Below are 18,381 nucleotides of genomic sequence, written 5' to 3'. Positions count from 1 at the left end.
TTTTCTCATATGTGATACAAATATTAGTTTATGGAAAAGTTGTTATACCAATAGAGATACTGTCCCTAGGAATTTCTTTCACATAATTTTTGTTTTATCTTGTGAAGTTCTATGATTGCATGTAATTCACCCTTTCTTTGTTAAGAAAGTTTTTAGTGCAGATTCAAAAAAATTATTAAAAAAAATAAATGAAGCCTGTTAGTCTAAAATGTTTTTATGAAAGTGACATTAGTGAAGGAAAAAAACAAAACAAAACAAAAAAAAAAAAACACATAAGTCAGTGTACCTGATATTCAGCACAGGTGTGAAACAGCATGTAAAGTTTAACACTCTGCGGAGATGTTTGAAATTGGCAAGGAATCTTAATGCTAAATTTAGACCCAAAAAATTCTGACAAACCAGAACGGCTTAAGCTGTTAAGCATTAATCAAATGTCTACATAGTGACAGGTCAGTATTGTAGGTGCTAATTCATGAAGAAAAACTAGGTATTGTTTCACTGGGGGGGTGTAGGGGAGAATAGCTGGTGCAAGATAGATAAAATCTCCTTTGCATCACAATCCGTTTCATGGCTAAGCAGGGATAGCAAAACTGAGACTCTAAGGAACATTGGAACATAAAACTGAATTACAGCATTTCAGTTCTTGGCTTGCTATAATTATGATAGAATCATAGAAGGGCCTGGGTTGGAAGGTCCTCAAATATTTTCTTGTTCCAACACCCCTGCCATAGTGGACGCTACCCACTAGATCAGGTTGCCATGGGCCTCATCTAACATGGTCTTGAACGCCTCCAGGGATGGGGCATCCACAACCTCTCCAAGCAACCTGTTTCAGTGCCTCACCACCCTCTCAGTGAAAAATTTCCTCCTAACCTCTAACCTACATCTCTCCTCTTTTCATTTAAAATCACTCCCCCTTGTCCTGTCCATATCTGATTGAGCAAAGAGTTGCTCTCCATCTTTTTTTATAAGCCCCCTTCAAGTACTGAAAGGTTGCAAGGAGGTCACCCCAGAGCCTTCTCTTCTGTAGGCTGAACAGCCCCAACTCTCAGCCTTTCTTCATAGGGGAAGCATTCCAGCCCCTTGATCATCTTTGTGGCCCTCCTCTGGACCTGCTCTAACAACCCCACGTCCTTCTTGTGCCGGGGGCCCCAGACATGGATGCAGCGCTCCAGGTGGGGCCTCACAAGGGCAGAGTAGAGGGGGACAGTCACCTCCCTTGACCTGCTGGCCACATCTCTGTTGATGCAGCCCAGGATGCAGTTGGACTTGGGGCTGCAAGCACAAACTGCCAGCTCATGTTGAGCTTTTTGTCCACCAGAACACCCAAGACCTTCTTTACAGGGCTGCTCTCAGCGAGTTCTCTCAGTCTGGGAATGCCCCGGCCCAGGTGCAGCACCCTGCATTTAGGTTGTTGAACCTCATTAGCTTCATGTGGATCCACTTCTCCAGCTTGTCCGGGTCCCTTTGGATGACATCCCTTCCTTCTATTGTATCATCCACACCTTAGAAGAACTACATAAGTCAGGCACTGGTTACACAAAATATTCATGAAAAATTCTCCCTTCTGGAAGATTCAGGAAAAAAAAAAAATCCACTTGGAATAGACCTCTTTGCTACTCCAATTTTCCTTTGGATTCCTACTTCTAGTCCAACTGCAACCATACCTCAAGGCTCTCTTTTACTCAAACCTAACCCTAATTTCTGGCTTATACAGTGAATAAGACCCACCTCCCCCACCTGTGACCACACCGAAGTCTCATGGTGTGTACATGTAGTTTGCTGCTCAAAATTCCCTTTGGCTGCCTGTTTCCAGCTTCACTCCAATGGTACCTGTCATTGTCATAGAAATGTCATTTAAAGTGACCTCAGTGTTGTGATTTTGTGGAATTGTTTTTGCACATGGGTTGTTTTAACATAGCCTAACGTGTTGTCTGTGCAAGCTTTTTGATAACTGTACTTCTTATATATAGTTGCCCACTGGACCCCAAAATAAAACTTGTAGGAACACTGTGAAAGGTCTTATATCTATCACAATAGTTCCAGAATCATCTACTGACCTGATCAACAGAGGGACAAGGAGTTTTAAAGGAGGGGGGAACAAAAAGTCAAAACCAAACATACGCGTCTTTTAGGATAACAGTTTCATTTGTACCTTATGGAATGCAGAAGTAGTAGGTACTCTCCCAGGCATTTGACTTTGTGTATTTATTTTTTTTTTCACAGTCTGCACTCTTATGTGGTACATCCCCATGTCCTTAGTTTGTTTTCACTAGTGGGTTTTATTGTCAAACTGAAACCCATTTACAGTCCATAACTTACAGTAGAAAGGCTGGTGTATGATCTTTACACAAACTCTAGTTCTGGGCCCAGTGGAGACATATAAAACAAGAAGGAAATACAGCTATTAAATGTTTTTATTCAAGACACAATTATGCCAGCTTAAATTTCTCTCTTAAGGAAAAAACACTTAAAGGTCATTTACTGACTGAAAAGTGTATGATTGTAAGTACAACCCTTAATGTGTAATTTTTCCTCTTTGCTTGTGTTGAGTTCTAAGCAATTTTCTTTCTGCTGTGTAACACAGTGCAATACAAGTATTCTATAAATATGTATATTAATCCAAAATATGCATGTGCTGTCTGAGCTTGTTCTTAGTGCTAGGCCAAATAATTAATATAATAATTATAATTCAAATAATTCATAAAGCATTTACATGTAAAGTCCTAGAACAAGAACCTTTAAGTTTCAAAGTCAAATGCAAAAGTTAGCGAAAGGTCACAATTAAAGTAGCCCTTCAATTTTCTTGTAGTCTCCCTTTTGTATATGCATTGATATGGTCATTAATTACATAATCATTTACTGTAAATGTTTCTATGAAACCTTAGCATTCATCACTGCACAGGGGAGAAAGCATTTGCTAAATGGGGAACTGTTAAATGATTCTTCATTATGTTCACTTGGTGGCTATATGTTGTGCTTTTTACACATCATCAAAACTTTGCACTTTATGCAGAATTATTAATTTTCCTCATGGGAGTTCTGTGGCATTTATCACCATAATCTGAATGATTCACAATATTTAATGAAATTCGTTTAACAATAGGATTTTTTAGGTGAAGTTAGTTTTGTCTTCATGGCCCAAATAAGACAACTGTTATTTTTCTTTGTAAATTGAGGTGCCTACCATTATTTTTAAAGTGTCATTTCATGCCTTTTTATTTTTTGTAATGGATGAGACATGCTGGAGAGAAAAGAAGCTCTGTTGTGCCATATAGCATTCTTTGAGCACCATCCATCTTGAACTTTGAATGAAATGGAAAATCTGCTAAAATTAGCATGTAATTAGGTAATTAAAATCTATGCTATAAATCTCTGTTATGATATGTATTTATAAAAGCTTTGAATTTTAACAGCATGACCTACCCAAATATTGGTATTTCCTAATTTTTGAACACTTGCCTTGAACCTTGCTTTCTGTAACAAACTTGAAGCATAGGAGTTGTAGCATATGAGTACCTATTAACCACTCAGGTAGTCAGAAATACTAGTTTTTCTAAATGCACAGTACATGTACACTGTACATGTACACAGTACATGTACATGACCTGAGACAGTGGAGTACGCGTTGTTTTATCATTGTGGATAACAAGTGCCAGTACCTATTTGCTAAATGGTCTCAGGTGTTTGCTGGGTGTCAGGGGAAGGCTGTCTCCAAAGAGACTTTTAGCTCCTTACTTTACAGCTTTTGTCTTCTCTTTTCATTTCATGTGCCACAGTAGACTTTAGGGTCACTTCTTTCCACCCTGAATGTGTAGTCTCTCCCTATCTTTTTTTCCCTTTTGTGTTTTGTATTGCATCGTATTCCAGAATTGCATAGTTTCCATTTAAACAGCAATACCAGTGAGAACAGACAAGACAGGCAGGCTTCCTGTGGCCCCAGAAGAAAAGATGCTTTTGATAAAAGAAATTGTGAGACTAAATCCTGTTTATGTCTAGTTATGTGCCTACTAAATACAAACACTGTCATTGCATTACTGCAGAGCTCTAAAGAATTGTGTTGTGTATTTGTGACTTTGAAAATACTTGAAAGGACTTTAACAGCATCTGCAAAGAGTGTGTTACTGAAGCAAGGAAAATCCTTGTGCCAGTTTTAAAGTACCTATTACAAGATGCCTTTGAGAAATCATTTACTAACTCCTTAATAAATAATGGTGATCAAACAAAATAATGAGAACAAACAAAATTCACGACAACATCCATATTACGTTTTGGTCACTCCACAGCTACATGTTGTCTACTGTCTTCTTTCTTCTTTCACTGAATGATAATTTCCCAACACCCTCTTTCTGATTCCAGAAATGCTGTAGAAATATTTAGATATAGACCTGGAGATCATGTTAAGGTTGTAGTTGTTCTTGGGACAATTTTTCATGACTTAATCTAAGTGTGTATTTTTCTCTATCTCATGACAATTAGTTAAAAAAATAATAATAAAATTCATTAGAAATAATTTGATTCAGAAAGCATTTACCATGAACAAAGCACACTTGTTTCACCTGTGAATGAAAAGCAATGCTTGTAATACTAGTAGGTTTGCACTATTTTACAGCATGTATTTGTTCAGAGTAGACCATCAAAAACATCCTATTTACTGTATTTACCTGAAATAAAGTTTTCTAGACATTATAAATTGACATTTACTATGTGTATGCTCGACTACTTTCTTACTTCACAATTTTTTTTAATCAGTATATAGGTTATTGAAAAGGTATTTAAACAGTCATTGGTAAAGCCGGTACTGTTGTCACTGTAATCTGAAAGGTATCTTCATCTTTGGTGGACTTCAGCTCTGACTTTTCATATTGATTTATTTACATTGATAATACTGTATTGTTGTTTCTGGACTAGCAAAGAAGGATCTAACAGACATCAGGAGAAATGTCTACAAATATGGTCTACCAGAAAGGATGTAATAACTGCCTTTGAACCCACTTAATGGCCTTTTCTTTCTGAGTTAAGTTGTTTCCTTTTCAACTTGAGCAATGTTAAAATTCTGGTGGGCATATTGCATTAAAATAATAATAATAATAAATTCATGTTAAATCCATATTTTTCTCACATGCATAAATACTATCATTTAAATAAGTGAAAATCACCTACTGAAATACCTTTAAGCATTTAGGCTTAAGTGACTCTTTTACAGTGTTTTCTATCTGGTCAAAATTTGGAGAGTAGGAATTGGAATGAGTCTATTTATTTCAGTTGTTATTATTTTTCAGATTATACGTGTGTATTCTGGTCAGGTTCGTGTCAGAGAAAAGAATGAAACCCATAATATTTTATTGGGGGGTGATGATGGTGGGTGTTGGTTTTTGTTCGTTTGTTTGATGTTAAAGTTAGAGAAAGTTGCATAGTCTCATGGAGGGGTTGTGTCTCTTATCCCAGGATGCACCTGTTTTATTCCTCCCTTAGCCCAGTATGTTAAGAAATTCGCACCGCCGGAGACAAGCCCTCTGTCTGAGGAGGTATCGGAGGAAAAAGAGACAAAGTGCTGAAGGAGGAAGTGTAATGAGGAGTAGGTGATATCTACCGGACCTGAACTGATAGCTGCTCATCCAGGCTTAGTATATATACTTGGATGAATCTGTACAAGTGTTAGTTTGTTAATTAAGAAACATGCTTTCTTTCTCAAATCTTCTGGTCTCATTCTCTTTGAAATTTCTTTGATAAGTGATAAAATCTATTATGAGGTGGCATATATCTTGAAATATCTGCACTTGAGAAAATATAATATGACCATAAGAATAGACTAAAACATTTCTGGAGGTAGGGGGAAGGAGTTTGTTACAGCAATGATATTCCACGGAAAGGCCTTAATGTGTGCCATGTCTGAAGACACAATTTCTTTCTGTGATTAATCTCATTAGATCATTCTCCACCCACCTTTTTTGTAGTAGTATTGGACATAACTCACCAGGTTGGATGGGGCCCTGGGCAACCTGATCCCTTCCCACAGCAAAAACGTTGGAAAAACATTATCTTTAAGGGCCCTTTAAACCCAAGCTCTTCTATGAATCTATAAGTCTTATGATAATATGTATCTATTTTCTCTAAATGTAATATGTCTTACAGTTAATAGAAAACAAAGAAACAAAATACATGTTAGTCTTTCAAGAGTGGATCCAAAGTCTATTGAAATCGTGTATCGTAATGGATGCTGAAAGTTCATATCTTGCAATATATTTTAATTCCTAATGTACGTTTTTGACTATAGCAACATGTTTAACACAAACAGTGAAAATTATTTGAAACAGACTTGAAAGCTATCTCTGAAGGTGATTCAAAATTCTCAAGGAACTTAAATTTATTTTCATTTTATATTGCAAAGTGAAAATTATATTTTAATGTGAAAATGATTTATTTTTTTTAAGAAGAAGAAAAAAAATATTTTACATTATTTAAATCCTTTTCTCAAATTGCATAAGATTAGCTGGATTGGAAGGAGGGTTCAAGCTATTAGGGAGGCATCATGAAAGGAGCATGCATCTTCTGCCGCCTCCCAGCTGGTGCACAGTGCTTTTCCATGCAGTGATCTGATGGCTGTGTTGTATCAACTGAGCTAAGGCTGGACCAGGCAGCACAGTGTGGACCCCAAGGGTGCTCTACCACTCAGGCTACATACTCATTGGCATGCTATGGCTGTGCTCTGAATTTAAAACAGTGCGCTCTCCTCCACGTTGCCTTACAAAAACGAAGCAGAATAAATATATATATTTTAAGCATCTGTTCCAATTTCCTGTTGGGGCCTCCTGAGACAGTATGAAGTGGGGTTTGTGTGTGTGCTTTCTGAGCCATGGCTTAAATACTCTGAGTCTCAGTTTTTGTTACTTGCAGAGGGGTTTACTTTTAAAGCTTGATGAGTCTGTGGGTTTTCTGGATATCTGTTTAATTGGATAGGCCTTGGGAAATCTTGTTCAAGAAGAAAAAGTGTTGCCAAGAAAGAAATATTTAGAGATAATTTCCCAATGAAAGGCAGATAGAAGAAATAGGAAAATGGTGGGAAGTGTGACAAAGAAAGTTTTTTGTTTTTTTTTTTAAAAAAGGGGGGGTTGTGAGGAGAGAGAGAAAGGGGAAGGAAAGATTCAAAACTTTAACGAAAAAATAAATAAATTTTTACTTTTAAACATAAAACTTTACTATACTTTGTTCACATGGCTGGAAATAGGAGAGTTCAGCATGGAAATTTTAAGGAGATTCAGAATATTTCTGCTATTTCAACTTTCATCCAACTTTATGAATGAGCTGAAGAAACTAACAAAACTTTGCCTAGGTTTCTTGAAAATGGCTTAACGTTCTAAGGTTGTAGCAACATATTAACAGTAATGACCTTTTTGTTTGAGGACACTGGGAATATTTTATGTCCTTCCATCTATTATTTGCTTCATTATTTTTTCTTATTTGAGTTAAACTATTTTTTTTTTTTTTAAGGCAGAACAAGCAATGAATTAGGTGGCTGCTTCTCTAGAGTTGCTTATCTTTAGAAATAACATCTTCTATCATACTTGCATCTTTTGCCACCAAAACACTTCTTTACACAACATGCTCTTCTTATTACACACTTGAGCAGAACTTTTATTTTTATTTTGTTTTCCAGGACAGCGGTTATGTGATTGCCCATTATTTACACTTTGCATACCCTGAATACCAGCAGCACAAATGAACCTCATTTCCTCATTCCTTGCTGTACATTAGTCAGCAAGCAAATGTGCTTAATTGCATTTTTATCCAAGCTAATAGAGGCTGTGCCAGGTTGTTAAACATGGGAAGAAAGATGCTTAGTCCCAGTTTTGTCCCCACCAGGTGTCTCTCAAGACCCAGTTGCCAGGATACCCATGCTAGCAGTACCTCAAAAAGTGCTGGTGAGGTCCAGATGTTGTCAGGGGGCTCCTGCACCTCCCATTGTGCAGAGCAGCCAGAGATGTCCTGTGCATTGGGAGAAAGGGAGAAGGTGGCTTGTTTTACATTTTGGTTCTTGTTTTAGTTCTTTTTCCCTCCCTTTTTTAGTACTTTCTCCCTCCCTTATTCTTTCACATTTGCAATTGCTTGTCACTGTTCTGGCCTTTTATGAAAGCTATTTTAGCGCTGATTCATTTCTTTCCTTAGAGCATTAATGTACAGTGGTACATCAAATTAGCATGCATCCTGTAGATGACCCTTAAAGTGAAATCGTTCTACTTTATATTTGAACTTTATTTGATACGCCAAACACATTTTTAAAAACTCATGAATCTGAATGAATTCTTCCCCCTTGACCAAGTCTGATTTCCTGCTGAAATGTGAATACTGTATACAGGAGCTATCCACAGATTCTTTTGACAGCTTGAGCACATTTCCAGATGGTATGTAATCACCATTCCTTTTCAAATCTGTTTTTATAATGGTGATAATTAAGAATTATTTTCTAGGACTGAATAATCTGTACAGTCAAATTGAAAATGGTCAAGAAAGTAGTTGGCAACAAAGGGCTAAACTAGAATTTGTTTCAGTGTGATAGGATCAAGCTTACACCTTACTTTTAAATGAACCGGTGTTATGCTAATTAGTTGTATGTGGGGACAAAGTAGGTCAACTTTAGATGTTTTCTACAACACAGAAAAGGAGCAAAGGGAACATTTTTCTGGTTTGGTAGATTCTTGGTCAGATGCAGCTCACTACCTGTGAAGTGCTATTTTCAACAGTAAAACCTCTCTCTGTATGCCATTTGATGCTATTCACCTAGAAGTATTTAAAATAACCAAGATTAATAGTCAGATTCTTCTGAAAATTTAAATATGTGGATATAGGCTCAATCCATATGTGAGATGAGTGACTGAACTTTGTTTTTCTCATGCTAAGTATTTATACCAAACTTCACATTTATGCAGTCATAGTTATTAGTTATCAAGCTGTAATTAGCCATTGTATTTAATTGCACACAATTATTTCCATGTACTTAACTAATTAAAGTAGTTAACTTGTATGCATACAACTGTAATGAGAAAATACTTTGCTGTGGGACGGCTGTCTGTTCTTGTCTGAAATCACTGCCTTTGCTGGTTTCCAGCAGTAAGTCTTGTGCACAGTAATTTATATCCTGGCTGATGAAGAGGAAACTTCAATAAGTTAAAATACTTTATAGTACTTCTAGATAGTACTGCTGTTTGAGGGAGAAACTAGGGGGACAATTTAGAAATATCTCATTGTTAGGTGAGTTTTAGGTACTTTAATCATTTCAATGGGAAATCTTTTAATCCATGAACTGGTAATTTAACAGGTGGACTTTTATGCTTTGATATAGTAATAGTATAGTGAATCACTGAAGGTTGTTTGTTTTTGTTTTTTTTTTATCATAGGAGGATTTCTTATGTTTTGGTTAAAATTTATGAAACCTCATTGCTTGATATTTTCTTCCTATTTCTTCCTATTCCTTCCTACTTAAGAAATATCCACCTAAAATTGATTGGTTATTTCATAATATATCATACCATTTATGTTCTCTGATTAAACAAACATATACGGAATATTCATACATACAACCTCCTGGTCGAACTGCAACTGCTTCTGCTATGTTCAAATTACCAATTAAACCTAATGAAACACTAGTAAAAATGAAATGTTCATGTTTTGGTTTTGCAAAACCAAACATGAACATGATGTTGCTCTGTTGAGGCAAATGCATGAAGAAATTGAAGGACAAAGTAGTGGGTTTACTTTTTTTATTTTTTTTGCAGGGGGGTTACTCATTTAGGTCTAGTGACAGTCATGCTGTCAAAGAAACATCTTTGTAACGTGTATATTTTCTCTTGAATGCTTAATTAAGAACCATATGCATTAGCGATATGTACAGCTCATTTCCTGGAAAAGGCGTGATTTGGTATAGGACTACTTTGCTAATGCTGCAAAATAAATAAATTTGATAATGTTACTGGGAAATGGTTCATACATTGATCTCATATACATACATTACTGATCTTTGAGAAGCCTTAATGGGATTAAAAAAACACATATATAATTTATGGGAGTGTGAAGAATTTCACATCCTGCACTGGAAGAGGAAGGAGAACTTGAATTTTTATAGAAGTCTAAATATGGCTTGACCAAAATGTAAAGGAGAGTCCAGAGGGAAAGGGATGAGTGTAACTGGTTTAGGTACCTTAGATTTTGGAACAATTTTGTTATTAATATCCTCTACATGATTGCTAAGTTAGTAGGAGATAACAAGGAGGACTACGTTTGTTTGTTTGTTTGTTTGTTTTTAAAAAAAGGGTGCTTGAGGTAATACTGTTCTCTATTAAGTGCATTCATATTTTCTTTCACTAAACTGTAGTTGTGAGCTTTGCCAGTGTAGGTTCTCAGTGATGGTAGTCTGCAGTAGGATAGCAAAGGAAATTAGTGGGTTATTCCTGTCTAACAAACATTTTTCTTTCAGTCTGAGTTGTGTGAGAGATATGAGGGGAAGAGGGAGGAGAAAAGGGATAGAAAGAACATGCATTTTCTTCTTCAGTATGAGGTGTCTAGAAATGGTCTGTCTGCTATTAATACATTTAAAAAAACAAACAAACAAACAAAAAAAAAAAAAAAACCTGCTACAGCATAAGCAGTTGTTAGAGCTGCTGAGACTGTAATAATCAAAAAAACTACCTAAGAAAACGCATTGTGAACCAAACAGTGCTTTTGGCAAAATAAATATAAATCTATTACTAACTTTTCAGATACCTCTTTTCTTTTTGTAGAATTTATCTAGTGGATAGTATTTCACCCACTTTTACAGTTCTTTGTTGGAGGGTCTCCAGGCTTTGTTCCCTAGTCTTTAATCCACTGTGAGAGGCAAGAGCATGGTGTAGAAAAGACACACAAACAAATAGGAGCAGACAGTCTGAAACATGCCTGAAATCCATAAGTAAGAAAATGATCCCACTGGTGTGCTTAAATTAATGTAATCCCAGGGCAGCCTGGGCAGCCTTAGAATCCACGGTGCTTTTATCAGTTAACATCAAGCATTGAATTTAACATAATGGCCGATGAAGTAGGAAGAAGGGCTTCTTCTAGTATGAAGAAAAGGTAATTCCTGTCTCTTGAATTTTCTTTTAAATACATTCTGAATGAACATGCTTTCTGCTTGAAGGGAAATTAACAGTTCAAGACATGTTTGCTTAGATGAACTAGAATAAAAGGTGCATCAAAACCATATTTTTAACAGAGCATGGAAATTAAATGAAATTACCTATCAAAGCTATACTAATTTGTTAAGTCTTGGACTTCATAAACATCAGTATTGAAATTGCTTGAGCAAGCATAATTTATTCCATTGATGGCTGTGTATACAGAATAACAGAATCCATAAATTACAGTACCACACAGCCTTTTTTTCTCTTTTTCTAACTCAGTATAGCTTTCTAAATTACTATTAAAAGTCAGTGCATTTATAAAGTGTTTTGTTTTCCTAGAAGTTAATGTGATTTCAGGAATAGATGATCTGAGCTAGAGTCATAGAATATTCTGATTTGGAAGAGACCCACAAGGATCATCAAGTCCAACTCCTGACTCCACAGAGAACAACCCCAAAATCAAATCGTATGTCTGAGAGTGTTGTCCTAATGCTACTTGATCTCCATCAGGCTCAACACCATGACCACTTCCCTGGGCAACCTCTTCCAGTGCCTGACCACCCTGTCAGTGAAGACCCTTTTCCTCACACCTGGCCTGAACCTTCCCTGTCACAGCTTCATGCCGTTTCATTAGTTTATTAGTAATTTACACTGATAAACACAAGGCGTCCTCAAACTCTGAAGTATTCTGAAATGCAACCATCATGAGAAGATTTCTCACCTGACCCCGTTCTGACCCTGTTACACTTTTATTTATTTATTATTATTATTATTATTATGGTTTTTTAATCATCTTGACCTGGGGTTTTTCAGATTGCATATGTCTGGTGAATGTTATGAACTCTTTGATTTGGTCCTTTCCCTCAGAAGGAAAGACATTATTTATAATGTTTTTATTGATATGTCAGCATATTTTCATTGTAATGTTTGTTTACATTATGGCCTACAGTGCCTTCCTTTTGCCAATGACTTTTCCTTTCATTAATAAGTAAATATTGGTGATTTGGATGTTCTTAATAAAGGCTAGTGAAGTTTATTTCTTTTTCAATCTGTGGGTAGGAGGCTTATGTTGAAATTACATTAAATATGTATTATACATGGACATGGAGTGTTTTGTATAATCAGCTAAGGCATAGCAAAAATTAAGTATGTCATTTATAATTACATCTGAGGCAGAACTTATGTGTAAATAATGAATGTTATTTGAACATTGTCAGTGGTCAGTCTTGCTTCTGAATACTAGCACTGAAGATGAATTATTTACTGCTCCTTTAAAGACAATAAGATGATATGCTTTCAAAATAGGCTATTGAACATTAAAAAACAAACAAACAAACAAACAAAAAAACACTTGCATTCAAATCCCCAAAAAGTATAAATTTGTACAGAATCCTTATCTGATAATCTATTGTGATTCACAGTATGAGAAGCTTTCTTAGAGTTCTAAATATAATACAATTTGAAGCCTTTATTAAAAACAAGATGCCTACTATACATGTATCATCTAGTCTGCCAAACTGGTATAACAACACACAATCTAGTGTATTCTGTGTTAAAACTGAATTACTGAAATTGAGTCCTGAATAAATTATTCTGCCTAATTTTGTCTCTACTTTAGCTCTGTGTATGATCTATGTTTGGTATGTAAAAAAAATAATAAATAAATCACATTCAGGCCCTGATCTGGAAAAGACCTATGAATGTGCTTAACTTTAACAATGTGAAGGCCCCAACGACCCTTTAGATGCCTAATGAAGTGCTCAAAAGTACTCAAGCACATGTAATAATCTTTGTTAGAAAATGGGCGTTAGGAAGTCATAAAAATGGCAGTCATGTCCAAGAGAGTTAAGCATCTTTTCAAATTGCTATACCAGAAGGGGTAAATTTAGCAGAAAATAAATTACAGTCATGATTAGAGAATGGTTGCAGACTTAATTGGCTTGTTTTTAATGTTGTATATATATCAGAAAACACTTTCAATGTCATATTACAGAAGAAAATGTGAATATAGGAAGAAATTAGCTAGTGAATGGGCTTTTTTAGAGTGTTTTTAGAGTTTTAAATCAAGGAGGGACCAATTGCTTATAAATTACGTGCATTTTTGCAAAGAACAGTGTTCAGCCACTTGTGAAAGAGAAATATCATAATGTACATGCAAAAACTTACACAGAATGTGTGATGAATTTTATGGCAATTTGTAAGTAAATCTGTTAATTAGTCTGTGTAGAAATTAATTTAAAACTAGAATCTTTAAAGAAATCTAGCATGTGTGTCAGTCCCTCCTTTGTCCTGTATGATTTTCCAGAAGGATTAACAAACACTGCACTTCCTATGTAGATGAAATTAAAGTCTTGTGAATAGACTACAATGAAAATCATTATTTGCTAATTAAGATAAGTTACTGGCAATTGTAGAAGATTTTTATAGGCTATGGGAAGGGTCAAAACAATACCTTTGTTATTTTTAAATCTGGGCCTTTGCAAGCTCAGGGATAACTGGAATAATCACTTCTATTCTGCCATGCTTATACTTATGTGCCCAATTTATATGCACCAGCTGCAATGGTGGCAGTGAGTCTGTATGCAGAGAGCAGGTAATGGTGTGCCTGGGACCTATAGCAATAGATTGCACAGCCTACCCTTTCCTACAGTGTGCTTGGCTGCATGGTTTCTTCTCATTAGGGCTGGAAAAAGCACTTCTGTCATGGTCCTGATGGCTACTGGAACAAGTGGGCAGGAGTCCAGACATTACTGGATCTTCATGTCCTAGGGACTTGAAGACTTTTTTTTTCTTTTTTTTTCTTTTTTTTTCCTTTTTTTTTTTTTTGTCCAAATCTCCGTATTACTTTATTTTCATCACCTCAAAAAGATTAAAAAAAAAAAAAAAGAAGAAAAAAAAAAAGGCATGTCTCATCATCTAGTAAGTGTATTACAAATAAGATCAAAATGGTGTTGGTCCTAGCTTAACTTGTTGGTACCCCTTGGGGTACATGATCTGCCCTGGTTTAGCAGGATGAGGAGATGTCAGTCACTGAGTCTTCTGCACCACTTACATATTGCATGGAGATCCTTAGGAAGTCACTACTTTGAGAATGTGGCTGGATGGTAGAAGCTACTTTAACCTGACAGGCTGGTGACCACCCTGGAGAGGTATGCACCATCCATGTGGGCAGTCCTGGCATGGTGGTGAGGTGCAGATCCATTGCTGGGCTCACTCTGCTGCAGGGCAGGTCTTCCCTGCCCCAGGGAACAGCAGAGTTGGTTGTTCCCTGCCAGAACTGGGAGCATCCAATGTGTGCGCTCAGCATCGGGTGAGGCTGCCAAACCAAAGAATGAGGTGATCTCGCTTACAGTCTGGGAGGGTGGCATCTTGCCCTTGCTTGAGAATGATACCATCTGTCTGGAAATACCACCTTCCGGGAGAGTCTTATTTAGTGCTTGTAGATGGTTTCAACTTTTACTCAGATAATTAAATAGCCAGACTGAATTTGGTTAAATTGGGTTATTTTTAGAATTTAAATACCAAGGACGTTGCAGTTATGCCACAGACAATCATTACTACTAAACTGAGATGTAAAGCCACTTGTAAAGAAAAATCCAACATTTATAACATGTAGAAAAAGACTAGCAATATGGAAAATTAAGGAGAAAGTTTTAATATAAAATATTCCTCTGCAGGCTGATAAACCTTCAAACAACTAGGCCTTGTTTAATTGTTTCTATCATGCAACTACCATAGAGAAAAGGTGGGTCAGCATCTCAGCTAGCTATTTTCATACCTTAACTTGAATTTTCTTCTTGTATTATCTGAGTTTTGAATTTTGTATGCTCTTTCCCCATGAAAAAGACTTGAACAATTGAGCCATTGTTCTTTAGTAAATATAAGAGTCGCCTTTTACTCAGAGTGAAACCCAATTGGTTTAAATTAGTGCTAATGTACATCACTTCATTTACTGTTCTGATTTAAAATTGGTTTGAGTCCTGAGACTGACCAATGGATGCAAGTGTTCCTACTTTCTCAAACTGTAGGTAAAATGAATGCAAACTATACATCTGTGACTGACCAATAAAACCCTACAACTGGAAAAAGCTCAGAGGAGATGGGCAAGGGCAATGTGCCCACAAAACTCAGGGAATAAAGCTAGCCTTGGCTGACCACAGCTATTGCAAAGAAAGCTGACTTTGTATCAATACAAAGGGGACCAGATGGTGGACTTTGATTTAGATAAATAGCTATGTCAGTTGAGTGGATCAACTGTCTGTATCGCAGTTCAGTGGATCAAATGGTGGTATAAATGTTTCTCCCTGAGTTAGCCAGACCACTCACTGAGATTGTATATGTGGCTCAGCCCAACACAGAGTATAAAAACTAAACAACTTATGAAGTAATATCAAAGAGAGCAACAGGTCTGATCTGTTTTCGACCCATATATTCTTTCCAGTTGACTGGAGACAACCAATGTCACGATGGTGAGCATATTGTGGAGACCAGTAATGGGGATGACGATGGAATTGTGATTGAACTGTGTATTGCAATTGCTATATTTTGCTAAGTGTTACTTAAACTTGTATCATCATTTCAATACATTTTGAATCACTCTGCTAGGTCAAAAGTCTCATCTAATATCAAATATTAAAAATAAGTATATTTGAAATTAAATATTACAACCTCAGCACATGGACAGTAAATCATTTAATTCTTTATACATTTACCTGCTATAGTTTTCTTTGAGTTAGTTGCTCTGTTCTTGTCTTCTACTTATGTCTAATTATCCATTCTGTGCAGATGCTCTGCAAGTCATGAACATGTATACCATCTGCATAGACCTCATTTCCAAGAGCAAACTGCTCCCAAGACTAGCTCTGATCAATTGATGGATTGATAATTGGTTTGCTGATCTGTGCCTCTAAAGCATGTCTTGCCAGGATTCTTTTTTCAGTGGTTGTTTTCTGTAATAAAGGGAAAGGTTATAATGTAAACCATACACAAATATTACTCTATCTGCTTGTAACATACTTGTTAGCATTACAGATGTTCATTGTTCGCTTTCTTCTTGAACTTTAGAACAACCTCAATAGTACCCATAAATCAGTATTCGTAAGTTAGGAGAGACTGTCTAACTGAAGAAATAGAGTTACTAAGTAACTTACCTAAAACATCAAGGAATAGCAGCAAGGAAAAGACTCTGCAGCATGCATGTGGATAAGAATGCAAAATTTACTCAGTATTGTCTAATTATCTGCATAACTTGGGAGTAGCTACAAAAAAATTTTAAGCTCCATTCCCATACCCTTATACTGTAATCGCAGAAGTATCCTACCCTACAGTATTTACTCATGATACAGATAGTGATGCTACTATTTCATTGTTCATAGAAGTGTTTACTTGATAATAGGACTTCCCTGAACTGAGCAGACAATAACAACAAGTGCTGTAAAGCAAAATGCTGCAAAACTACTGAGAAATGTGCCCACTTCCAATTTTAGTAACTACAAAAAATATGCAAAATATCTAGGCTGTAATTTCTTAATACTATTTTAATTGGGGAGGAATATATGCACGTGCATGTTTCTTAGTGACATAAGGAAAATATTTGTGTCTGCACATGAATTCATCATTGAATATTTTATTAAGTTCCTCTATACGGAAAATTTATCTGGAATGAGGTTTCTGCACATTGTTTCTCAAGCAGACATAGAATTTTTCAGATAGCCTCTGATTAATTCTGTTGCCACCTGGGTTTTTGTTGGTTTTGTATCTTTTGCATTTTTTGTTTGTTTACCTTAGCATTTTTAGATTTCCCCTCCTCCCCCACCCCCACCCCCCCACACCCCCTTGGTATTTTCTGTATTTTTGTTGCATTTATAATATCTAGTGACTAAAACTAGAGAGCCTGAGCAGAAAAAAATCATCTGCAGGTATCCAATGTGTTCTACAAAGAATACACTGGGAAATGATTCTTGTTGCCAAAAACTCAGTGATCTCTACTGTCATCATCACTGAAATTTGTATGAAGCACATGTTTTAGTGCAATATTTGTGTCTAGAGTAATCACCACAAATATTGTTTTGGTAATCACCACAAATATTGTTTTTCGTTTGTTTGTTTTTTAAATCCTTATTCAATCAGCAGACATTTTAAATTTCCATATAGCCTGCTAACTGCTTGGGCTGATTAGCGTGAAATTTGGCTTTCATCGATTAGCCAGATGAAAAAGGAATACAAAGTAAGTTTTATTTCTTATATTATGGCTTCATTCCCTCTCTACTGTAGACATTCAGATGCTCTTTAACCTCAAAAAATCAATAATCCATCAGAATATGAGTTTAACAGAGGTCAATTCCATTTAATGACAATCTTGTTTTGAGGTAATGTTATTGTTTAAAAAAAAAAAATTTAAATGTAGATGTGGAGTTGATATATGACACTTTGGATCAAAACCCTGTTTTCTGTATGTTCACAGATAATTAGGACAGTGTTCTGGGATGTGGGAAGTAAAGATTTGAGTCTTGCTTGACTGAGCTAAAATAGCGGGCTTGATATAGATTTCTCTGAATTATGCATAGAGACTGGATCTTCAGTCTCTCCAAGGCCAGTCCAGTCCCCTAACCTGCAGGCTAGGCAAATCTTTTTTTCTTTGAACTCTTAAATCTTGTAATAAAACCCTTTGGCCTCAGTAAATGATTGGTAAAGTTTGATTTTTTATTTTTTATTTTTTTAATAGATTGAATGGCTGTTTTCAAATTACTGGATGGAGGTTGTTGCATAGGTTTCACAGTGCCTCTGTAACCCTTAATGAGGACATCTGAGCACACAGCAGCCATCTGAGTTAAGAGCCTCTGAGGGAAACATATAACATATAAAGAATTAGCTGGTGTACAGATCAACTTAAAACTCTGTCACAGGTAAGAGGCATATGGATTAGCACTGTTTTTTTCTTGATATATGCATGAATCAAAGAGGAGAGATTTGCTAGACTTTAGACCCAGATTTCACATCATTTGAATTTGTTAGATTGTACAGTCTCTCTCAGTAAGAAGATAACTTTAGTAAAAAAAAAAAAAAAAAAAAAAAAAAAAAAAAAAAGATAACTTCTTACAGATCTATGGGACAATGTACAAGTGGAATATCGTGGAATATCTATAACAGACTGGGCTGGAATCCATGTATTATCTGCTACATGAAAAAATGACAGGTGCCCACTGTTGACAAGTGAGTTGGCTTTAATTTT

At 36.0% G+C, this 18,381-nt stretch overlaps 1 long non-coding RNA gene across 1 annotated transcript in view; it reads left to right on the top strand.

Moving 5' to 3' along the window:
• LOC137850216 (uncharacterized) overlaps positions 1 to 18,049 on the top strand; it is a 75,326-nt gene extending 57,277 nt beyond the window's left edge. The window contains exon 3 of the long non-coding RNA XR_011092372.1: positions 17,875 to 18,049. This is a non-coding gene — a long non-coding RNA (uncharacterized lncRNA). The remainder of the gene's footprint in view (positions 1 to 17,874) is intronic.
• The last annotated feature ends 332 nt before the right edge of the window (positions 18,050 to 18,381 follow it).

This window comes from Anas acuta, chromosome 1 (assembly GCF_963932015.1).
Source record: "Anas acuta chromosome 1, bAnaAcu1.1, whole genome shotgun sequence".
Taxonomy (NCBI): domain Eukaryota; kingdom Metazoa; phylum Chordata; class Aves; order Anseriformes; family Anatidae; genus Anas; species Anas acuta.
Note: the sequence above shows the minus strand (reverse complement) of the source record. Positions and strands in the feature narration are given on the sequence as shown.